Raw genomic sequence first — 26,665 nt, 5'->3', positions numbered from 1 at the left:
CCTAGCCCTCAACATAACCCTAACCCTAGGTCCAATCGGAACCGTAAAAGGAACTCTAACCCTAGCCCTCAACATAACCCTAACCCTAGGTCCAATCGGAACTCTAACCGGATCTGTATACCTAGGCCTCATCATAACCCTAACCCTAGGTCCAATCGGAAACCTAACCGGATCTCTAACACTAGCCCTCAACATAACCCTAACCCTAGGTCCAATCGGAACTCTAACCGGATCTCTAACCCTAACCCTCAACAATACCCTAACCCTAGGTCCAATCGGAACCCTAACCTGATCTCTAACCCTAGCCCTCAACATAACCCTAACCCTAGGTCCAATCGTAACCCTAACGGATCCCTAACCCTAGCCCTCAACATAACCCTAAGCCTAGGTCCAATCCGAAACATAACCGGATCTCTAAACCTAGCCCTCAACATAACCCTAACCATAGGTCCAATCGGAACCCTAACCGGACCTCTAAACCTAGCCCTCAACATAACCCTAACCCTAGGTCCAATCGGAACCCTAACCGGATCTGTATACCTAGCCCTCAACATAACCCTAACCCTAGGTCATATCGGAACCCTAACCGGATCTGTATACCTAGCCCTCAACATAACCCTAACCCTAGGTCCAATCGGAACCCTAACCGGATCTCTAAACCTAGCCCTCAACATAACCCTAACCCTAGGTCCAATCGGAACCCTAACCGGATCTCTAACCCTAGCCCTCAACATAACCCTAACCCTAGGTCCACTCGGAACCCTAACCGGATCTCTAAACCTCGCCCTCAACATAACCCTAACCCTAGGTCCAAACGGAACCCTGACCGGATCTCTAACCCTAGCCCTCAACATAACGCTAACCCTAGGTCCAATCGGAACCCTAACCGGAACTCTAACCCTAGCCCTCAAAATAACCCTAACCCTAGGTCCAATCGGAACCCTAACCGGAACTCTAACCCTAGCCCTCAACATAACCCTAACCCTAGGCACAATCCAAACCCTAATCGGATATCTATCCCTAGCCCTCAACATAACCCTAACCCTAAGTCCAATCGGAACCCTAACAGGATCTCTAACCCTAGCCCTCAACATTACCCTAACCCTAGGTCCAATCGGAACCCTAAATGGATATCTAACCCTAGCCCTCCACGTAACCATTAACCCTAGGTGCAATCGGAACCCTAACCGGATCTCTAACCCTAGCCCTCAACATAACCCTAACCCTAGGTCCAATTGGAACCCTAACGGGATCTCTACCCCTCGCCGTCAACATAACCCTAACCCTAGGTCCAATCGGAACGCTAACCGGATCTCTAACCTTAGCCCTCAACATAACCCTAACCCTAGGTCCAATCCGAAACATAACCGGATCTCTAAACCTAGCCCTAAACATAACCCTAACCCTAGGTCCAATCGGATCCCTAACCGGACCTCTAACCCTAGACCTCAACATAACCCTAACCCTAGGTCCAATCGGAAACCTAACCGGATCTGTATTCCTAGCCCTCCACATAACCCTAACCCTAGGTCCAATCGGAACCCTAACCGGGTCTGTATACCTAGCCCTCAACATAACCCTAACCCTAGGTCCAATCGGAACCCTAACCGGATCTCTAACCCTAGCCCTCAACATAACCCTAACCCTAGGTCCAATCGGAACCCTAACCGGATCTGTATACCTAGCCCTCAACATAACCCTAACCCTAGGTCCAATCGGAACCCTAACCGGATCTGTATACCTAGCCCTCAACATAACCCTAACCCTAGGTCCAATCGGAACCCTAACCGGATCTCTAACCCTAGCCCTCAACATAACCCTAACCCTAGGACCACTCGGAACCCTAACCGGATCTCTAACCCTCGCCCTCAACATAACCCTAACCCTGGGTCCAATCGAAACCCTAACCGGATCTCTAACCCTAGCCCTCAACATAACCCTAACCCTAGGTCCAATTGGAACCCTAACCGGAACTCTAACCCTAGCCCTCAAAATAACCCTAACCCTAGGTCCAATCGGAACCCTAACCGGAACTCTAAACCTAGCCCTCAAAATAACCCTAACCCTAGGTCCAATCGGAACCCTAAATGGATATCTAACCCTAGCCCTCAACGTAACCATTAAACCTAGGTGCAATCGGAACCCTAACCGGATATCTAACCCTAGCCCTCAACATAACGCTAACCCTAGGTCCAATCGGAACCCTAACGGGATCTCTACCCCTCGCCCTCAACATAACCCTAACCCTAGGTCCAATCGGAACCCTAAACGGATCTCTAACCCTAGCCCTCAACATAACCCTAACCCTAGGTCGAATCGGAATCCTAAACGGATCTCTAACCCTAGCCCTCAACATAACCCTAACCCTAGGTCGAATCGGAACCCTAACCGGATCACTAACCCTAGTCCTCAACATAACTCTAACTCTAGGTCCAATCGGAACCCTAAACGGATCTGTATACCTAGCCCTCAACATAACCCTAACCCTAGGTCCAATCGGAACCCTAACCTGATCTCTAACCCTAGCCCTCAACATAACCCTAACCCTAGGTCCAATCGGAACCGTAAACGGAACTCTAACCCTAGTCCTCAACATAACCCTAACCCTAGGTCCAATCGGAACGCTAACCGGATCTGTATACCTAGGCCTCAACATAACCCTAACCCTAGGTCCAATCGGAAACCTAACCGGATGTCTAACACTAGCCCTCAACATAACCCTAACCCTAGGTCCAATCGGAACCCTAACCGGATCTCTAACCCTAACCCTCAACATAACCCTAACCCTAGGTCCAATCGGAACCCTAACCTGATCTCTAACCCTAGCCCTCAACATAACCCTAACCCTAGGTCCAATCGGAACCGTAAACGGAACTCGAACCCTAGCCCTCAACATAACCCTAACCCTAGGTCCAATCAGAACCCTAACCGGATCTCTAACCCTAGCCCTCAACACAACACTAACCCTGGGTCCAACCGTAACCCTTACCGGATCTCTAACCCTAGCCCTCAACATAACCCTAACCCTGGGTCCAATCGGAACCCTAACCGGAACTCTAACCCTAGCCCTCAACATGACCCTAACACTAGGTCCAATCGGAACCCTAACCGGATATCTAACCCTAGCCCTCAACATAAACCTAACCCTAGGTCCAATCGTAACCTTAACCGGATCCCTAACTCTAGCCCTCAACATAACCCTAAACCTAGGTCCAATCCGAAACATAACCGGATCTCTAAACCTAGCCCTCAACATAACCCTAACCCTAGGTCCAATCGGAACCCTAACCGGACCTCTAAACCTAGCCCTCAACATAACCCTAACCCTAGGTCCAATCGGAACCCTAACCGGATCTGTATACCTAGCCCTCAACATAACCCTAACCCTAGGTCCAATCGGAACCCTAACCGGATCTGTATACCTAGCCCTCAACATAACCCTAACCCTAGGTCTAATCGGAACCCTAACCGGATCTCTAACCCTAGCCCTCAACATAACCCTAACCCTAGGTCCAATCGGAACCCTAACCGGATCTGTATACCTAGCCCTCAACATAACCCTAACCCTAGGTCCAATCGGAACCCTAACTGGATCTGTATACCTAGCCCTCAACATAACCCTAACCCTAGGTCCAATCGGAACACTAACCGGATCTCTAACCCTAGCCCTAAACATAACCCTAACCCTAGGTCCACTCGGAACCCTAACCGGATCTCTAACCCTCGCCCTCAACATAACCCTAACCCTAGGTCCAATCGGAACCCTAACCGGATCTCTAATCTTGCCCTCAACATAACCCTGACCCTAGGTCCAATCGGAACCCTAACCGGATCTCTAACCCTAGCCCTCAACATTACCCTAACCCTAGGTCCACTCGGAACCGTAACCGGATCTCTAAACCTCGCCCTCAACATAACCCTAACCCTAGGTCCAAACGGAACCCTAACCGGATCTCTAACCCTAGCCCTCAACATAACCATAACCCTAGGTCCAATCGGAACCCTAACCGGAACTCTAACCCTAGCCCTCAAAATAACCCTAACCCTAGGTCCAATCGGAACCCTAACCGGAACTCTAACCCTAGCCCTCAACATAACCCTAACCCTAGGTCCAATCCGAACCCTAACCGGATATCTATCCCTAGCCCTCAACATAACCCTAACCCTAAGTCCAATCGGAAGCCTAACAGCATCTCTAACCCTAGCCCTCAACGTTACCCTAACCCTAGGTCCAATCGGAACCCTAAATGGATATCTAACCCTAGCCCTCCACGTAACCATTAACCCTAGGTGCAATCGGAACCCTAACCGGATATCTAACCCTAGCCCTCAACATAACCCAAACCCTAGGTCCAATCGGAACCCTAACGGGATCTCTACCCCTCGCCGTCAACATAACCCTAACCCTAGGTCCAATCGGAACGCTAACCGGATCTCTAACCCTAGCCCTCAACATAACCCTAACCCTAGGTCCAATCCGAAACATAACCGGATCTCTAAACCTAGCCCTAAACATAACCCTAACCCTAGGTCCAATCGTATCCCTAACCGGAACTCTAACCCTAGACTTCAACATAACCCTAACCCTAGGTCCAATCGGAACCCTAACCGGATCTGTATTCCTAGCCCTCAACATAACCCTAACCCTAGGTCCAATCGGAACCCTAACCGGATCTGTATACCTAGCCCTCAACATAACCCTAACCCTAGGTCCAATCGGAACCCTAACGGGATCTCTAACCCTAGCCCTCAACATAACCCTAACCCTATATCCAATCCGAACCCTAACCGGATCTGTATACCTAGCCCTCAACATAACCCTAACCCTAGGTCCAATCGGAACCCTAACCGGATCTGTATACCTAGCCCTCAACATAACCCTAACCCTAGGTCCAATCGGAACCCTAACCGGATCTCTAACCCTAGCCCTCAACATAACCCTAACCCTAGGTCCACTCGGAACCCTAACCAGATCTCTAACCCTCGCCCTCAACATAACCCTAACCCTGGGTCCAATCTGAACCCTAACCGGATCTCTAACCCTAGCCCTCAACATAACCCTAACCCTAGGTCCAATCGGAACCCTAACCGGAACTCTAACCCTAGCCCTCAAAATAACCCTAACCCTAGGTCCAATCGGAACCCTAACCGGAACTCTAACCCTAGCCCTCAACATAACCCTAACCCTAGGTCCAATCCGAACCCTAACCGGATATCTATCCCTAGCCCTCAACATAACTCTAACCCTAAGTCCAATCGGAACCCTAACAGGATCTCTAACCCTAGCCCTCAACATAACCCTAACCCTAGGTCCAATCGGAACCCTAAATGGATATCTAACCCTAGCCCTCAACGTAACCATTAACCCTAGGTGCAATCGGAACCCTAACCGGATATCTAACCCTAGCCCTCAACATAACCCTAACCCTAGGTCCAATCGGAACCCTAACGGGATCTCTACCCCTCGCCCTCAACATAACCCTAACCCTAGGTCCAATCGGAACCCTAAACGGATCTCTAACCCTAGCCCTCAACATAACCCTAACCCTAGGTCGAATCGGAACCCTAAACGGATCTCTAACCCTAGCCCTCAACATAACCCTAACCCTAGGTCGAATCGGAACCCTAACGGGATCTCTAACCCTAGTCCTCAACATAACCCTAACCCTAGGTCCAATCGGAACCCTAAACGGATCTGTATACCTAGCCCTCAACATAACCCTAACCCTAGGTCCAATCGGAAACCTAACCGGATCTCTAACCCTAGCCCTTAACATAACCCTAACCCTAGGTCCAATCGGAACCCTAAGCGGATCTGTATACCTAGCCCTCAACATAACTCTAACCCTAGGTCCAATAGGAAACCTAACCAGATCTCTAACACTAGCCCTCAACATAACCCTAGCCCTAGGTCCAATCGGAACCCTAACCGGATCTCTAACCCTAACCCTCAACATAACCCTAACCCTAGGTCCAATCGGAACCCTAACCTGATCTCTAACCCTAGCCCTCAACATAACCCTAACCCTAGGTCCAATCGGAACCGTAAACGGAACTCTAACCCTAGCCCTCAACATAACCCTAACCCTAGGTCCAATCGGAACGCTAACCGGATCTGTATACCTAGGCCTCAACATAACCCTAACCCTAGGTCCAATCGGAAACCTAACCGGATCTCTAACACTAGCCCTCAACATAACCCAAACCCTAGGTCCAATCGGAACCCTAACCGGATCTCTAACCCTAACCCTCAACATAACCCTAACCCTAGGTCCAATCGGAACCCTAACCGGAACTCTAACCCTAGCCCTCAACATAACCCTAACCCTAGGTCCAATCCGAACCCTAAACGGATATCTATCCCTAGCCCTCAACATAACCCTAACCCTAAGTCCAATCGGAACCCTAACAGGATCTCTAACCCTAGCCCTCAACATAACCCTAACCCTAGGTCCAATCGGAACCCTAAATGGATATCTAACCCTAGCCCTCAACGTAACCATTAACCCTAGGTGCAATCGGAACCCTAACCGGATATCTAACCCTAGCCCTCAACATAACCCTAACCCTAGGTCCAATCGGAACCCTAACGGGATCTCTACCCCTCGCCCTCAACATAACCCTAACCCTAGGTCCAATCGGAACCCTAAACGGATCTCTAACCCTAGCCCTCAACATAACCCTAACCGTAGGTCGAATCGGAACCCTAAACGGATCTCTAACCCTAGCCCTCAACATAACCCTAACTCTAGGTCGAATCGGAACCCTAACCGGATCTCTAACCCTAGTCCTCAACATAACCCTAACCCTAGATCCAATCGGAACCCTAAACGGATCTGTATACCTAGCCCTCAACATAACCCTAACCCTAGGTCCAATCGGAAACCTAACCGGATCTCTAACCCTAGCCCTTAACATAACCCTAACCCTAGGTCCAATCGGAACCCTAAGCGGATCTGTATACCTAGCCCTCAACATTACTCTAACCATAGGTCCAATAGGAAACCTAACCGGATCTCTAACACTAGCCCTCAACATAACCCTAACCCTAGGTCCAATCGGAACCCTAACCGGATCTCTAACCCTAACCCTCAACATAACCCCAACCCTAGGTCCAATCGGAACCCTAACCTGATCTCTAACCCTAGCCCTCAACATAACCCTAACCCTAGGTCCAATCGGAACCGTAAACGGAACTCTAACCCTAGCCCTCAACATAACCCTAACCCTAGGTCCAATCGGAACGCTAACCGGATCTGTATACCTAGGCCTCAACATAACCCTAACCCTAGGTCCAATCGGAAACCTAACCGGATCTCTAACACTAGCCCTCAACATAACCCTAACCCTAGGTCCAATCGGAACCCTAACCGGATCTCTAACCCTAACCCTCAACATAACCCTAACCCTAGGTCCAATCGGAACCCTAACCTGATCCCTAACCCTAGCCCTCAACATAACCCTAACCCTAGGTCCAATCGGAACCGTAAACGGAACTCTAACCCTAGCCCTCAACATAACCCTAACCCTAGGTCCAATCAGAACCCTAACCGGATCTCTAACCCTAGCCCACAACACAACCCTAACCCTGGGTCCAACCGTAACCCTTACCGGATCTCTAACCCTAGCCCTCAACATAACCCTAACCCTAGGTCCAATCGGAACCCTAACCGGAACTCTAACCGTAGCCCTCAACATAACCCTAACACTAGGTCCAATCGGAACCCTAACCGGATATCTATCCCTAGCCCTCAACATAACCCAAACCCTAGGTCCAATCGGAACCCTAACCGGATCTCTAACCCTAGTCCTCAACATAACCCTAACCCTAGATCCAATCGGAACCCTAAACGGATCTGTATACCTAGCCCTCAACATAACCCTAACCCTAGGTCCAATCGGAAACCTAACCGGATCTCTAACCCTAGCCCTTAACATAACCCTAACCCTAGGTCCAATCGGAACCCTAAGCGGATCTGTATACCTAGCCCTCAACATTACTCTAACCCTAGGTCCAATAGGAAACCTAACCGGATCTCTAACACTAGCCCTCAACATAACCCTAACCCTAGGTCCAATCGGAACCCTAACCGGATCTCTAACCCTAACCCTCAACATAACCCCAACCCTAGGTCCAATCGGAACCCTAACCTGATCTCTAACCGTAGCCCTCAACATAACCCTAACCCTAGGTCCAATCGGAACCGTAAACGGAACTCTAACCCTAGCCCTCAACATAACCCTAACCCTAGGTCCAATCGGAACGCTAACCGGATCTGTATACCTAGGCCTCAACATAACCCTAACCCTAGGTCCAATCGGAAACCTAACCGGATCTCTAACACTAGCCCTCAACATAACCCTAACCCTAGGTCCAATCGGAACCCTAACCGGATCTCTAACCCTAACCCTCAACATAACCCTAACCCTAGGTCCAATCGGAACCCTAACCTGATCCCTAACCCTAGCCCTCAACATAACCCTAACCCTAGGTCCAATCGGAACCGTAAACGGAACTCTAACCCTAGCCCTCAACATAACCCTAACCCTAGGTCCAATCAGAACCCTAACCGGATCTCTAACCCTAGCCCACAACACAACCCTAACCCTGGGTCCAACCGTAACCCTTACCGGATCTCTAACCCTAGCCCTCAACATAACCCTAACCCTAGGTCCAATCGGAACCCTAACCGGAACTCTAACCGTAGCCCTCAACATAACCCTAACCCTAGGTCCAATCGGAACCCTAACCGGATATCTATCCCTAGCCCTCAACATAACCCAAACCCTAGGTCCAATCGGAACCCTAACCGGATCTCTAACCCTAGCCCTCAACATAACCCTAACCCTAGGTCCAATCGTAACCCTAACCGGATCCCTAACCCTAGCCCTCAACATAACCCTAACCCTAGGTCCAATCCGAAACATAACCGGATCTCTAAACCTAGCCCTCAACATAACCCTAACCCTAGGTCCAATCGGAACCCTAACCGGATCTGTATACCTAGCCCTCAACATAACCCTAACCCTAGGTCCAATCGGAACCCTAACCGGATCTGTATACCTAGCCCTCAACATAACCCTAACCCTAGGTCCAATCGGAACCCTAACCGGATCTCTAAACCTAGCCCTCAACATAACCCTAACCCTAGGTCCAATCGGAACCCTAACCGGATCTCTAACCCTAGCCCTCAACATTACCCTAACCCTAGGTCCACTCGGAACCGTAACCGGATCTCTAAACCTCGCCCTCAACATAACCCTAACCCTAGGTCCAATCGGAACCCTAACCGGATCTGTATACCTAGCCCTCAACATAACCCTAACCCTAGGTCCAATCGGAACGCTAACCGGATCTGTATACCTAGCCCTCAACATAACCCTAACCCTAGGTCCAATCGGAAACCTAACCGGATCTCTAACCCTAGCCCTTAACATAACCCTAACCCTAGGTCCAATCGGAACCCTAAGCGGATCTGTATACCTAGCCCTCAACATTACTCTAACCATAGGTCCAATAGGAAACCTAACCGGATCTCTAACACTAGCCCTCAACATAACCCTAACCCTAGGTCCAATCGGAACCCTAACCGGATCTCTAACCCTAACCCTCAACATAACCCCAACCCTAGGTCCAATCGGAACCCTAACCTGATCTCTAACCCTAGCCCTCAACATAACCCTAACCCTAGGTCCAATCGGAACCGTAAACGGAACTCTAACCCTAGCCCTCAACATAACCCTAACCCTAGGTCCAATCGGAACGCTAACCGGATCTGTATACCTAGGCCTCAACATAACCCTAACCCTAGGTCCAATCGGAAACCTAACCGGATCTCTAACACTAGCCCTCAACATAACCCTAACCCTAGGTCCAATCGGAACCCTAACCGGATCTCTAACCCTAACCCTCAACATAACCCTAACCCTAGGTCCAATCGGAACCCTAACCTGATCCCTAACCCTAGCCCTCAACATAACCCTAACCCTAGGTCCAATCGGAACCGTAAACGGAACTCTAACCCTAGCCCTCAACATAACCCTAACCCTAGGTCCAATCAGAACCCTAACCGGATCTCTAACCCTAGCCCACAACACAACCCTAACCCTGGGTCCAACCGTAACCCTTACCGGATCTCTAACCCTAGCCCTCAACATAACCCTAACCCTAGGTCCAATCGGAACCCTAACCGGAACTCTAACCGTAGCCCTCAACATAACCCTAACACTAGGTCCAATCGGAACCCTAACCGGATATCTATCCCTAGCCCTCAACATAACCCAAACCCTAGGTCCAATCGGAACCCTAACCGGATCTCTAACCCTAGTCCTCAACATAACCCTAACCCTAGATCCAATCGGAACCCTAAACGGATCTGTATACCTAGCCCTCAACATAACCCTAACCCTAGGTCCAATCGGAAACCTAACCGGATCTCTAACCCTAGCCCTTAACATAACCCTAACCCTAGGTCCAATCGGAACCCTAAGCGGATCTGTATACCTAGCCCTCAACATTACTCTAACCCTAGGTCCAATAGGAAACCTAACCGGATCTCTAACACTAGCCCTCAACATAACCCTAACCCTAGGTCCAATCGGAACCCTAACCGGATCTCTAACCCTAACCCTCAACATAACCCCAACCCTAGGTCCAATCGGAACCCTAACCTGATCTCTAACCGTAGCCCTCAACATAACCCTAACCCTAGGTCCAATCGGAACCGTAAACGGAACTCTAACCCTAGCCCTCAACATAACCCTAACCCTAGGTCCAATCGGAACGCTAACCGGATCTGTATACCTAGGCCTCAACATAACCCTAACCCTAGGTCCAATCGGAAACCTAACCGGATCTCTAACACTAGCCCTCAACATAACCCTAACCCTAGGTCCAATCGGAACCCTAACCGGATCTCTAACCCTAACCCTCAACATAACCCTAACCCTAGGTCCAATCGGAACCCTAACCTGATCCCTAACCCTAGCCCTCAACATAACCCTAACCCTAGGTCCAATCGGAACCGTAAACGGAACTCTAACCCTAGCCCTCAACATAACCCTAACCCTAGGTCCAATCAGAACCCTAACCGGATCTCTAACCCTAGCCCACAACACAACCCTAACCCTGGGTCCAACCGTAACCCTTACCGGATCTCTAACCCTAGCCCTCAACATAACCCTAACCCTAGGTCCAATCGGAACCCTAACCGGAACTCTAACCGTAGCCCTCAACATAACCCTAACCCTAGGTCCAATCGGAACCCTAACCGGATATCTATCCCTAGCCCTCAACATAACCCAAACCCTAGGTCCAATCGGAACCCTAACCGGATCTCTAACCCTAGCCCTCAACATAACCCTAACCCTAGGTCCAATCGTAACCCTAACCGGATCCCTAACCCTAGCCCTCAACATAACCCTAACCCTAGGTCCAATCCGAAACATAACCGGATCTCTAAACCTAGCCCTCAACATAACCCTAACCCTAGGTCCAATCGGAACCCTAACCGGATCTGTATACCTAGCCCTCAACATAACCCTAACCCTAGGTCCAATCGGAACCCTAACCGGATCTGTATACCTAGCCCTCAACATAACCCTAACCCTAGGTCCAATCGGAACCCTAACCGGATCTCTAAACCTAGCCCTCAACATAACCCTAACCCTAGGTCCAATCGGAACCCTAACCGGATCTCTAACCCTAGCCCTCAACATTACCCTAACCCTAGGTCCACTCGGAACCGTAACCGGATCTCTAAACCTCGCCCTCAACATAACCCTAACCCTAGGTCCAATCGGAACCCTAACCGGATCTGTATACCTAGCCCTCAACATAACCCTAACCCTAGGTCCAATCGGAACGCTAACCGGATCTGTATACCTAGGCCTCAACATAACCCTAACCCTAGGTCCAATCGGAAACCTAACCGGATCTCTAACACTAGCCCTCAACATAACCCTAACCCTAGGTCCAATCGGAACCCTAACCGGATCTCTAACCCTAACCCTCAACATAACCCTAACCCTAGGTCCAATCGGAACCCTAACCTGATCCCTAACCCTAGCCCTCAACATAACCCTAACCCTAGGTCCAATCGGAACCGTAAACGGAACTCTAACCCTAGCCCTCAACATAACCCTAACCCTAGGTCCAATCAGAACCCTAACCGGATCTCTAACCCTAGCCCACAACACAACCCTAACCCTGGGTCCAACCGTAACCCTTACCGGATCTCTAACCCTAGCCCTCAACATAACCCTAACCCTAGGTCCAATCGGAACCCTAACCGGAACTCTAACCGTAGCCCTCAACATAACCCTAACACTAGGTCCAATCGGAACCCTAACCGGATATCTATCCCTAGCCCTCAACATAACCCAAACCCTAGGTCCAATCGGAACCCTAACCGGATCTCTAACCCTAGCCCTCAACATAACCCTAACCCTAGGTCCAATCGTAACCCTAACCGGATCCCTAACCCTAGCCCTCAACATAACCCTAACCCTAGGTCCAATCCGAAACATAACCGGATCTCTAAACCTAGCCCTCAACATAACCCTAACCCTAGGTCCAATCGGAACCCTAACCGGATCTGTATACCTAGCCCTCAACATAACCCTAACCCTAGGTCCAATCGGAACCCTAACCGGATCTGTATACCTAGCCCTCAACATAACCCTAACCCTAGGTCCAATCGGAACCCTAACCGGATCTCTAAACCTAGCCCTCAACATAACCCTAACCCTAGGTCCAATCGGAACCCTAACCGGATCTCTAACCCTAGCCCTCAACATTACCCTAACCCTAGGTCCACTCGGAACCGTAACCGGATCTCTAAACCTCGCCCTCAACATAACCCTAACCCTAGGTCCAATCGGAACCCTAACCGGATCTGTATACCTAGCCCTCAACATAACCCTAACCCTAGGTCCAATCGGAACGCTAACCGGATCTGTATACCTAGGCCTCAACATAACCCTAACCCTAGGTCCAATCGGAAACCTAACCGGATCTCTAACACTAGCCCTCAACATAACCCAAACCCTAGGTCCAATCGGAACCCTAACCGGATCTCTAACCCTAACCCTCAACATAACCCTAACCCTAGGTCCAATCGGAACCCTAACCGGAACTCTAACCCTAGCCCTCAACATAACCCTAACCCTAGGTCCAATCCGAACCCTAACCGGATATCTATCCCTAGCCCTCAACATAACCCTAACCCTAAGTCCAATCGGAACCCTAACAGGATCTCTAACCCTAGCCCTCAACATAACCCTAACCCTAGGTCCAATCGGAACCCTAAATGGATATCTAACCCTAGCCCTCAACGTAACCATTAACCCTAGGTGCAATCGGAACCCTAACCGGATATCTAACCCTAGCCCTCAACATAACCCTAACCCTAGGTCCAATCGGAACCCTAACGGGATCTCTACCCCTCGCCCTCAACATAACCCTAACCCTAGGTCCAATCGGAACCCTAAACGGATCTCTAACCCTAGCCCTCAACATAACCCTAACCGTAGGTCGAATCGGAACCCTAAACGGATCTCTAACCCTAGCCCTCAACATAACCCTAACCCTAGGTCGAATCGGAACCCTAACCGGATCTCTAACCCTAGTCCTCAACATAACCCTAACCCTAGATCCAATCGGAACCCTAACCGGATCTCTAACCCTAGCCCTTAACATAACCCTAACCCTAGGTCCAATCGGAACCCTAAGCGGATCTGTATACCTAGCCCTCAACATTACTCTAACCCTAGGTCCAATAGGAAACCTAACCGGATCTCTAACACTAGCCCTCAACATAACCCTAACCCTAGGTCCAATCGGAACCCTAACCGGATCTTTAACCCTAACCCTCAACATAACCCCAACCCTAGGTCCAATCGGAACCCTAACCTGATCTCTAACCATAGCCCTCAACATAACCCTAACCCTAGGTCCAATCGGAACCGTAAACGGAACTCTAACCCTAGCCCTCAACATAACCCTAACCCTAGGTCCAATCGGAACGCTAACCGGATCTGTATACCTAGGCCTCAACATAACCCTAACCCTAGGTCCAATCGGAAACCTAACCGGATCTCTAACACTAGCCCTCAACATAACCCTAACCCTAGGTCCAATCGGAACCCTAACCGGATCTCTAACCCTAACCCTCAACATAACCCTAAGCCTAGGTCCAATCGGAACCCTAACCTGATCTCTAACCCTAGCCCTCAACATAACCCTAATCCTAGGTCCAATCGGAACCGTAAACGGAACTCGAACCCTAGCCCTCAACATAACCCTAACCCTAGGTCCAATCAGAACCCTAACCGGATCTCTAACCCTAGCCCTCAACACAACACTAACCCTGGGTCCAACCGTAACCCTTACCGGATCTCTAACCGTAGCCCTCAACATAACCCTAACCCTGGGTCCAATCGGAACCCTAACCGGAACTCTAACCCTAGCCCTCAACATAACCATAACACTAGGTCCAATCGGAACCCTAACCGAATATCTATCCCTAGCCCTCAACATAACCCTAACCCTAGGTCCAATCGGAACCCTAACCGGATCTCTAACCCTAGCCCTCAACATAACCCTAACCCTAGGTCCAATCGGAACCGTAAACGGAACTCTAACCCTAGCCCTCAACATAACCCTAACCCTAGGTCTAATCAGAACCCTAACCGGATCTCTAACCCTAGCCCACAACACAACCCTAACCCTGGGTCCAACCGTAACCCTTACCGGATCTCTAACCCTACCCCTCAACATAACCCTAACCCTAGGTCCAATCGGAACCCTAACCGGAACTCTAACCGTAGCCCTCAACATAACCCTAACACTAGGTCCAATCGGAACCCTAACCAGATATCTATCCCTAGCCCTCAACATAACCCAAACCCTAGGTCCAATCGGAACCCTAACCGGATCTCTAACCCTAGCCCTCAACATAACCCTAACCCTAGGTCCAATCGTAACCCTAACCGGATCCCTAACCCTAGCCCTCAACATAACCCTAACCCTAGGTCCAATCCGAAACATAACCGGATCTCTAAACCTAGCCCTCAACATAACCCTAACTCTAGGTCCAATCGGAACCCTAACCGGACCTCTAAACCTAGCCCTCAACATAACCCTAACCCTAGGTCCAATCGGAACCCTAACCGGGTCTGTATACCTAGCCCTCAACATAACCCTAACCCTAGGTCCAATCGGAACTCTAACCGGATCTGTATACCTAGCCCTCAACATAACCCTAACCCTAGGTCCAATCGGAACCCTAACCGGATCTCTAAACCTAGCCCTCAACATAACCCTAACCCTAGGTCCAATCGGAACCCTAACCGGATCTCTAACCCTAGCCCTCAACATTACCCTAACCCTAGGTCCACTCGGAACCGTAACCGGATCTCTAAACCTCGCCCTCAACATAACCCTAACCCTACGTCCAAACGGAACCCTAACCGGATCTCTAACCCTAGCCCTCAACATAACCATAACCCTAAGTCCAATTGGAACCCTAACCGGAACTCTAACCCTAGCCCTCAAAATAACCCTAACCCTAGGTGCAATCGGAACCCTAACCGGAACTCTAACCCTAGCCCTCAACATAACCCTAACCCTAGGTCCAATCCGAACCCTAACCGGATATCTATCCCTAGCCCTCAACATAACCCTAACCCTAAGTCCAATAGGAACCCTAACAGGATCTCTAACCCTAGCCCTCAACATTACCCTAACCCTAGGTCCAATCGGAACCCTAAATGGATATCTAACCCTAGCCCTCCACGTAACCATTAACCCTAGGTGCAATCGGAACCCTAACCGGATATCTAACCCTAGCCCTCAACATAACCCTAACCCTAGGTCCAATCGGAACGCTAACCGGATCTCTAACCCTAGCCCTCAACATAACCCTAACCCTAGGTCCAATCCGAAACATAACCGGATCTCTAAACCTAGCCCTAAACATAACCCTAACCCTAGGTCCAATCGTATTCCTAACCGGAACTCTAACCCTAGACCTCAACATAACCCTAACCCTAGGTCCAATCGGAACCCTAACCGGATCTGTATTCCTAGCCCTCAACATAACCCTAACCCTAGGTCCAATCGGAACCCTAACCGGATCTGTATATCTAGCCCTCAACATAACCCTAAACCTAGGTCCAATCGGAACCCTAACCGGATCTCTAACCCTAGCCCTCAACATAACCCTAACCCTAGGTCCAATCGGAACCCTAACCGGATCTGTATACCTAGCCCTCAACATAACCCTAACCCTAGGTCTAATCGGAACCCTAACCGGATCTGTATACCTAGCCCTCAACATAACCCTAACCCTAGGTCCAATCGGAACCCTAACCGGATCTCTAACCCTAGCCCTCAACATAACCCTAACCCTAGGTCCACTCGGAACCCTAACCAGATCTCTAACCCTCGCCCTCAACATAACCCTAACCCTGGGTCCAATCGGAACCCTAACCGGATCTCTAACCCTAGCCCTCAACATAACCCTAACCCTAGGTCCAATCGGAACCCTAACCGGAACTCTAACCCTAGCCCTCAAAATAACCCTAACCCTAGGTCCAATCGGAACCCTAACCGGAACTCTAACCCTAGCCCTCAACATAACCCTAACCCTAGGTCCAATCCGAACCCTAACCGGATATCTATCCCTAGCCCTCAACATAACCCTAACCCTAAGTCCAATCGGAACCCTAACAGGATCTCTAACCCTAGCCCTCAACATAACCCTAAGCCTAGGTCCAATCTAACCCTAACCAGATCTCAAACCCTGGGCCTCAACATAACCCTAACCCTAGGTCCAATCGTAACCCTAACCGGATGTCTAACCCTAGCCCTCAACATAACCCTAACCCTAGGTCCAATCGTAACCCTAACCGGATGTCTAACCCTAGCCCTCAACATAACCCTAACCCTAGGTCCAATCGTAACCCTAACCATATCTCTAACCCTAGCCCTCAACATAACCCTAACCCTATGTCCAAAAGTAACCCTAACCTTCTCTCTAACCCTAGCCCTCAACATAACCCTAACCCTAGGTCCAATCGTAACCCTAACCATATCTCTAACCATACCCTCAACATAACCCTAACCCTAGGTCCAAAAGTAACCCTAACCTTCTCTCTAACCCTAGCCCTCAACATAACCCTAACCCTAGGTCCAATCGTAACCCTAACCATATCTCTAACCCTAGCCCTCAACATAACCCTAACCCTATGTCCAATCGTAATACTAACATGATCTCTAATCCTAGCCCTCAACATAACCCTAACCCTAGGTCCAATCGTAACCCTAACCGGATCTTTAACCCTAGCCCTCAACATAACCCTAACCCTAGGTCCAATTGTAACCCTAATCTTCTCTCTAAGCCTAGCCCTCAACGTTACGCTAACCCTAGGTTCAAGTGTAACCCTAACCGGAACTCTAACCCTAGCCCTCAACATAACCCTAACCCTAGGTCCAATCGTAACCCTAACCATATCTCTAACCCTAGCCCTCAACATAACCCTAACCCTAGGTCCAAAAGTAACCCTAACCTTCTCTCTAACCCTAGCCCTCAACATAACCCTAACCCTACGTCCAATCGTAACCCTAACCGTCTCTCTAACCCTAGCCCTCAACATAACCCTACCCTAGGTCCAATCGTAACCCTAACCGTCTCTACAGAAGGATGAAATACGTGTGTTTCTCTCTGAAAGAACTCTCAGCCACTATTCTTTTGCTTGCTCCTCCCAAGTCTTTGTAGAAACGTGTGTTTTCACTGCAGGCATAAGTTTTAGGATGCATTTTTTCAATCTCTTGCAAGCCTCATGTTGTTTCTTAGACAATGTGGAAAAACAAGGAGTATGTATCCCGATTCACTTGAAATCCAGGAAAACGCACACTGCATCAGTCTTCTTCAAACACGTTCTATTTCCTAAAGTGTTTTGAACTTTCAACAAACCAGAAAAGAAGGGCATTTTGCAGTGAAATTCAGAATGGCATGTACAAAAAGCCATTTCTTTCGGTTGCAGAGTTCAAAAGCATGATTGTCTTCATGTTTTCGATGAAACCCTTACATTTCCAATTTACCTGAGTTAGGACTTTCCCAAAAAGACGTGTTTGCGTGTCTGTGTTGAAAGGAGCTCTAAGTTGTGTATTCAGTGCTGTAGAGTGACACACTCTACACAGGATACACAGCGTTTTGAGAGCACCAACATGCTTCAAACTGAAACTGCTACAAGCTGTGTGTAGCATGCTGAATGAAGACTTGTCATTTCAAAGAAAGAAGAGGAAACCAAAATCCAGGTAGTGAAACGAGCACACCAGTATGGGAGATGTGCATGTGGACACTTTCAAGCAGCAGCTCTTTGTGGACACTTGGAAACAGGGCTGTGAAAAACTTTCGTACAAAGCGGATTTGGCCAAAGTTGAAAGACCTTCCAAAACCAACCCTAAATAACTTAGCCAAACAATGAAAGTTCCAATAAGCTCCTACAGGAAAGGTGCATCTATGACACAACCCCCGAGCAGGTAGCTACATTCTGCACAGTACAAAATGCATATGAATTCCAGCAAGAAAACTCACTCCAGAAGGATGAAATGCATGTGTTTCTCTCTGACAGGACACTCAGCCACTATTCTTTTGCTTGCTCCTTCCAAGTCTTTGTAGAACCGTGTGTTTTCACTGCCTGAATAAGTTTTAGGATGCATTGTTTCAATCTCTTGCAAGCCTCATGTTGTTTCTTAGACAATGTGGAAAATCACGGATTATGTTTCCCAAATCACAAGAAATAAAGGAAAACGCACACTGCATCAGTCTTCTTCAAACACGCTCTATCTCCTAATGTGTTGTGAACTTTCAACAAACCAGAAAAGAAGGGCATTTTGCACTGAAATTCAGACGGGTATGTACAAGGGTTCATTCCTATTGGTTGCAGAGTGCAAAAGCATGATTGACTTCAAGTTCTCGATGAAACCCTTACATTTCCAAGAGTAAAGAAGTAGGACTTTTACAAAAAGATGTGTTTGCGTGTCTGTGGTGAAAGGAGCTCTAAGTTGTGTATTCAGTGCTGGAGATTGACACACTCTACACAGGTTACTCAGCGTTTTAAGAGCACCAATATGCTGCAAACTGAAACTGCTACAAGGTGTGTGTAGCATGCAGAAAGAGGGCTTGTAATTTCAAAGAAAGAAGAGGAAACCAAAATCCAGGTAGTGAAACGAGCACACCAGTATGGGAGATGTGCATGTGGAGAGTTTTAAGCAGCAGTTCTTTGTGGGCTCTTGGAAACAGGGCTGTGAAAAAATTTCGTAAGAAAGCGGATTTGGCTAAAGTTGAAAGACCTTCCAAAACCAACCCAAAGAAGTTAGCCAAACAATGAATGTTCCAATAAGCTCCTGCAGGAAAGTTGCTTCTATGACACAACCCCCGAGCAGGTAGTTACATTCTGCACGGTACAAATGCATATGAATTCCAGGCTGAAAATTCACTCCAGAAGGATGAAATGTGTATGTTTCTCTCTGAAAGAACACTCAGCCATTGGCTTTTACTTGCTACTTCAAAGTCTTTGTAGAAACGTGTGCTTTCACCGCTGGAGTACGTTTTGGGATGCATTTTTTCAATCTCTTGCAAGCCTCATGTTTCTTTCACAATGTGGAAAAATAAGGATTATATTTCCCAAATCACTTGAAATCAAGGGAAACGCACACTGCATCGATTTTGCTCAAACACGCTCTTTCTCCTAATGTGTTGAGAACATTCAAGAAACCAGAAAACAAGGGCATTTTGCAGTGAAACTCAGTCAGGCATGTACAAGAGGTCATTTCTATTGGTAGTAGAGTGCAAAAGCATGATTGACTTCATGTTCTCCATGAAACCCTTATATTTCCAAGGGACCTGAAGTAGGACTTTCACAAAAAGATGTGTTTGCGTGTCTGTGGTGAAAGGAGCTCTAAGTTGTGTATTCAGTGCTGGATAGTAACACACTCTACATAGGTTACACAGCGTTTTGAGAGCACCAACATGCTTCAAACTGAAGCTGGTACAAGGTGTGTGTAGAATGCTGAATGAAGACTTGTCATTTCAAAGAAAGAAGAGGAAAAAAAATCCAGGTAGTGAAACGAGCACACCAGTATATGAGATGTGCATGTGGACAGTTTCAAGCAGCAGCTCTTTGTGGACACTTGGAAACAGCGGTATTAAAAACTTGCGTACGAAGCGGGATTTGGCCAAGGTTGAAAGACCTTCCAAAACCAACCCTAAATAACTTAGCCAAACAATGAATGTTCCAATAAGCTCCTGCAGAAAAGGTGCTTCTATGACACAACCCCCAGCAGGTAGCTACATTCTGCACAGTATAAAATGCATATGAACTCCAGCATGAAAATTCACTCCAGAAGGATGAAATGCATGTTTCTCTATGAAAGAACACTCAGCCACAAGGCTTTAGCTTGCTGCTTCAAAGTCTTTATAGAAATGTGTGTTTTCACTGCTGGAATATCCTAGCCCTCAACATCACTATAACCCTAGGTCCAAACATAACCCTAACCTGATCTCTAACCCTAGCCCTCAACATAACCCTAACCCTAGGTCTAACCGTAACCCTAACCGGATCTCTAACCCTAGCCCTCAACATAACCCTAACCCTAGGTCCAATCGGAACCCTAACCGGAACTCTAACCCTAGCCCTCAAAATAACCCTAACCCTAGGTCCAATCGGAACCCTAACCGGAACTCTAACCCTAGCCCTCAACATAACCCTAACCCTAGGTCCAATCTGAACCCTAACCGGATATCTATCCCTAGCCCTCAACATAACCCTAAACCTAAGTCCAATCGGAACCCTAACAGGATCTCTAACCCTAGCCCTCAACATTACCCTAACCCTAGGTCCAATCGGAACCCTAAATGGATATCTAACCCTAGCCCTCCACGTAACCATTAACCCTAGGTGCAATCGGAACCCTAACCGGATATCTAACCCTAGCCCTCAACATAACCCTAACCCTAGGTCCAATCGGAACCCTAACGGGATCTCTAACCCTCGCCCTCAACATAACACTAACCCTGGGTCCAATCGGAACCCTAACCGGATCTCTAACCCTAGCCCTCAACATAACCCTAACCCTAGGTCCAATCGGAACCCTAACCGGAACTCTAACCCTAGCCCTCAAAATAACCCTAACCCTAGGTCCAATCGGAACCCTAACCGGAACTCTAACCCTAGCCCTCAACATAACCCTAACCCTAGGTCCAATCCGAACCCTAACCGGATATCTATCCCTAGCCCTCAACATAACCCTAACCCTAAGTCCAATCGGAACCCTAACAGGATCTCTAACCCTAGCCCTCAACATAACCCTAACCCTAGGTCCAATCGGAACCCTAAATGGATATCTAACCCTAGCCCTCAACGTAACCATTAACCCTAGGTGCAATCGGAACCCTAACCGGATATCTAACCCTAGCCCTCAACATAACCCTAACCCTAGGTCCAATCGGAACCCTAACGGGATCTCTACCCCTCGCCCTCAACATAACCCTAACCCTAGGTCCAATCGGAACCCTAAACGGATCTCTAACCCTAGCCCTCAACATAACCCTAACCCTAGGTCGAATCGGAACCCTAAACGGATCTCTAACCCTAGCCCTCAACATAACCCTAACCGTAGGTCGAATCGGAACCCTAACCGGATCTCTAACTCTAGTCCTCAACATAACCCTAACCCTAGGTCCAATCGGAACCCTAAACGGATCTGTATACCTAGACCTCAACATAACCCTAACCCTAGGTCCAATCGGAAACCTAACCGGATCTCTAACCCTAGCCCTTAACATAACCCTAACCCTAGGTCCAACCGGAACCCTAACCGGATCTCTAACACTAGCCCTCAACATAACCCTAACCCTAGGTCCAATAGGAAACCTAACCGGATCTCTAACACTAGCCCTCAACATAACCCTAACCCTAGGTCCAATCGGAACCCTAACCGGATCTCTAACCCTAACCCTCAACATAACCCTAACCCTAGGTCCAAAAGTAACCCTAACCTGATCTCTAAACCTAGCCCTCAACATAACCCTAACCCTAGGTCCAATCGTAACCCTAACCATATCTCTAACCATACCCTCAACATAACCCTAACCCTAGGTCCAAAAGTAACCCTAACCATATCTCTAACCCTAGCCCTCAACATAAACCTAACCCTATGTCCAATCGTAATACTAACATGATCTCTAATACTAGCCCTCAACATAACCCTAACCCTAGGTCCAATCGTAACCCTAACCGGATCTTTAACCCTAGCCCTCAACATAACCCTAACCCTAGGTCCAATTGTAACCCTAACCTTCTCTCTAAGCCTAGCACTCAACGTTACGCTAACCCTAGGTTCAAGTGTAACCCTAACCGGAACTCTAACCCTAGCCCTCAACATAACCCTAACCCTAGGTCCAATCGTAACCCTAACCATATCTCTAACCCTAGCCCTCAACATAACCCTAACCCTAGGTCCAAAAGTAACCCTAACCTTCTCTCTAACCCTAGCCCTCAACATAACCCTAACCCTACGTCCAATCGTAACCCTAACCGTCTCTCTAACCCTAGCCCTCAACATAACCCTACCCTAGGTCCAATCGTAACCCTAACCGTCTCTACAGAAGGATGAAATACGTGTGTTTCTCTCTGAAAGAACTCTCAGCCACTATTCTTTTGCTTGCTCCTCCCAAGTCTTTGTAGAAACGTGTGTTTTCACTGCAGGCATAAGTTTTAGGATGCATTTTTTCAATCTCTTGCAAGCCTCATGTTGTTTCTTAGACAATGTGGAAAAACAAGGAGTATGTATCCCGATTCACTTGAAATCCAGGAAAACGCACACTGCATCAGTCTTCTTCAAACACGTTCTATTTCCTAAAGTGTTTTGAACTTTCAACAAACCAGAAAAGAAGGGCATTTTGCAGTGAAATTCAGAATGGCATGTACAAAAAGCCATTTCTTTCGGTTGCAGAGTTCAAAAGCATGATTGTCTTCATGTTTTCGATGAAACCCTTACATTTCCAATTTACCTGAGTTAGGACTTTCCCAAAAAGACGTGTTTGCGTGTCTGTGTTGAAAGGAGCTCTAAGTTGTGTATTCAGTGCTGTAGAGTGACACACTCTACACAGGATACACAGCGTTTTGAGAGCACCAACATGCTTCAAACTGAAACTGCTACAAGCTGTGTGTAGCATGCTGAATGAAGACTTGTCATTTCAAAGAAAGAAGAGGAAACCAAAATCCAGGTAGTGAAACGAGCACACCAGTATGGGAGATGTGCATGTGGACACTTTCAAGCAGCAGCTCTTTGTGGACACTTGGAAACAGGGCTGTGAAAAACTTTCGTACAAAGCGGATTTGGCCAAAGTTGAAAGACCTTCCAAAACCAACCCTAAATAACTTAGCCAAACAATGAAAGTTCCAATAAGCTCCTACAGGAAAGGTGCATCTATGACACAACCCCCGAGCAGGTAGCTACATTCTGCACAGTACAAAATGCATATGAATTCCAGCAAGAAAACTCACTCCAGAAGGATGAAATGCATGTGTTTCTCTCTGACAGGACACTCAGCCACTATTCTTTTGCTTGCTCCTTCCAAGTCTTTGTAGAACCGTGTGTTTTCACTGCCTGAATAAGTTTTAGGATGCATTGTTTCAATCTCTTGCAAGCCTCATGTTGTTTCTTAGACAATGTGGAAAATCACGGATTATGTTTCCCAAATCACAAGAAATAAAGGAAAACGCACACTGCATCAGTCTTCTTCAAACACGCTCTATCTCCTAATGTGTTGTGAACTTTCAACAAACCAGAAAAGAAGGGCATTTTGCACTGAAATTCAGACGGGTATGTACAAGGGTTCATTCCTATTGGTTGCAGAGTGCAAAAGCATGATTGACTTCAAGTTCTCGATGAAACCCTTACATTTCCAAGAGTAAAGAAGTAGGACTTTTACAAAAAGATGTGTTTGCGTGTCTGTGGTGAAAGGAGCTCTAAGTTGTGTATTCAGTGCTGGAGATTGACACACTCTACACAGGTTACTCAGCGTTTTAAGAGCACCAATATGCTGCAAACTGAAACTGCTACAAGGTGTGTGTAGCATGCAGAAAGAGGGCTTGTAATTTCAAAGAAAGAAGAGGAAACCAAAATCCAGGTAGTGAAACGAGCACACCAGTATGGGAGATGTGCATGTGGAGAGTTTTAAGCAGCAGTTCTTTGTGGGCTCTTGGAAACAGGGCTGTGAAAAAATTTCGTAAGAAAGCGGATTTGGCTAAAGTTGAAAGACCTTCCAAAACCAACCCAAAGAAGTTAGCCAAACAATGAATGTTCCAATAAGCTCCTGCAGGAAAGTTGCTTCTATGACACAACCCCCGAGCAGGTAGTTACATTCTGCACGGTACAAATGCATATGAATTCCAGGCTGAAAATTCACTCCAGAAGGATGAAATGTGTATGTTTCTCTCTGAAAGAACACTCAGCCATTGGCTTTTACTTGCTACTTCAAAGTCTTTGTAGAAACGTGTGCTTTCACCGCTGGAGTACGTTTTGGGATGCATTTTTTCAATCTCTTGCAAGCCTCATGTTTCTTTCACAATGTGGAAAAATAAGGATTATATTTCCCAAATCACTTGAAATCAAGAGAAACGCACACTGCATCGATTTTGCTCAAACACGCTCTTTCTCCTAATGTGTTGAGAACATTCAAGAAACCAGAAAACAAGGGCATTTTGCAGTGAAACTCAGTCAGGCATGTACAAGAGGTCATTTCTATTGGTAGTAGAGTGCAAAAGCATGATTGACTTCATGTTCTCCATGAAACCCTTATATTTCCAAGGGACCTGAAGTAGGACTTTCACAAAAAGATGTGTTTGCGTGTCTGTGGTGAAAGGAGCTCTAAGTTGTGTATTCAGTGCTGGATAGTAACACACTCTACATAGGTTACACAGCGTTTTGAGAGCACCAACATGCTTCAAACTGAAGCTGGTACAAGGTGTGTGTAGAATGCTGAATGAAGACTTGTCATTTCAAAGAAAGAAGAGGAAAAAAAATCCAGGTAGTGAAACGAGCACACCAGTATATGAGATGTGCATGTGGACAGTTTCAAGCAGCAGCTCTTTGTGGACACTTGGAAACAGCGGTATTAAAAACTTGCGTACGAAGCGGGATTTGGCCAAGGTTGAAAGACCTTCCAAAACCAACCCTAAATAACTTAGCCAAACAATGAATGTTCCAATAAGCTCCTGCAGAAAAGGTGCTTCTATGACACAACCCCCAACAGGTAGCTACATTCTGCACAGTATAAAATGCATATGAACTCCAGCATGAAAATTCACTCCAGAAGGATGAAATGCATGTTTCTCTATGAAAGAACACTCAGCCACAAGGCTTTAGCTTGCTGCTTCAAAGTCTTTATAGAAATGTGTGTTTTCACTGCTGGAATACCCTAGCCCTCAACATCACTATAACCCTAGGTCCAAACATAACCCTAACCTGATCTCTAACCCTAGCCCTCAACATAACCCTAACCCTAGGTCTAACCGTAACCCTAACCGGATCTCTAACCCTAGCCCTCAACATAACCCTAACCCTAGGTCCAATAGGAACCCTAACCGGATCTCTAACCCTACCCCTAAACATAACCCTAACCCTAGGTCAAATCGTAACCCTAACCGGATCTGTAACCCTAGCCCTCAACATAACCCTAACCCTAGGTCCAATCGTAATACTAACCGGATCTCTAACCCTAGCCCTCAACATAACCCTAACCCTACGTCCAATAGTAACCCTAACCTGAATCTCTAACCCTAGCCCTATACATAACCCTATCCCTAGGTCCAATCGTAACCCTAACCGGATCTGGAACCCTAGCCCTCAACATAACCCTAACCCTAGGTCCAATTGAAACCCTAACCTTCTCTCTAACCCTAGCCTTCAACATAACCCTAACCCTAGGTCCAATCGTAACCCTAACCTGATCTCTAACCCTAGCCCTATACATAACCCTAACCCTAGGTCCAATCATAACCCTAACCATATCTCTAACCCTAGCCCTCAACATAACCCTAACCCTAGGTCCAATCGTAACCCTAACCGTCTCTCTAACCCTAGTCCTCAACATAACCCTAACCCTAGGTCCAATCGTAACCCTAACCAGATCTGAACCCTAGCCCTCAACATAACCTTAACCTTAGGTCCAATCGTAATACTAACCTGATCACTAACCCTAGCCCTCAACATAACCCTAACCCTAGGTCCAATCGTAACCCTAACCGGATCTGTATCCCTAGCCCTAAACATAACCCTAACCCTAGGTCCAATCGTAATACTAACCTGATCTCTAACCCTAGCCCTCAACATAACCCTAAGCCTAGGTCCAATCTAACCCTAACCAGATCTCAAACCCTGGGCCTCAACATAACCCTAACCCTAGGTCCAATCGTAACCCTAACCGGATGTCTAACCCTAGCCCTCAACATAACCCTAACCCTAGGTCCAATCGTAACCCTAACCATATCTCTAACCCTAGCCCTCAACATAACCCTAACCCTATGTCCAAAAGTAACCCTAACCTTCTCTCTAACCCTAGCCCTCAACATAACCCTAACCCTAGGTCCA

The sequence above is a fragment of the Miniopterus natalensis genome, chromosome 8 (assembly GCF_054644295.1).
Source record: "Miniopterus natalensis isolate mMinNat1 chromosome 8, mMinNat1.hap1, whole genome shotgun sequence".
NCBI lineage: Eukaryota > Metazoa > Chordata > Mammalia > Chiroptera > Miniopteridae > Miniopterus > Miniopterus natalensis.
This window is presented reverse-complemented; position numbering follows the sequence as displayed.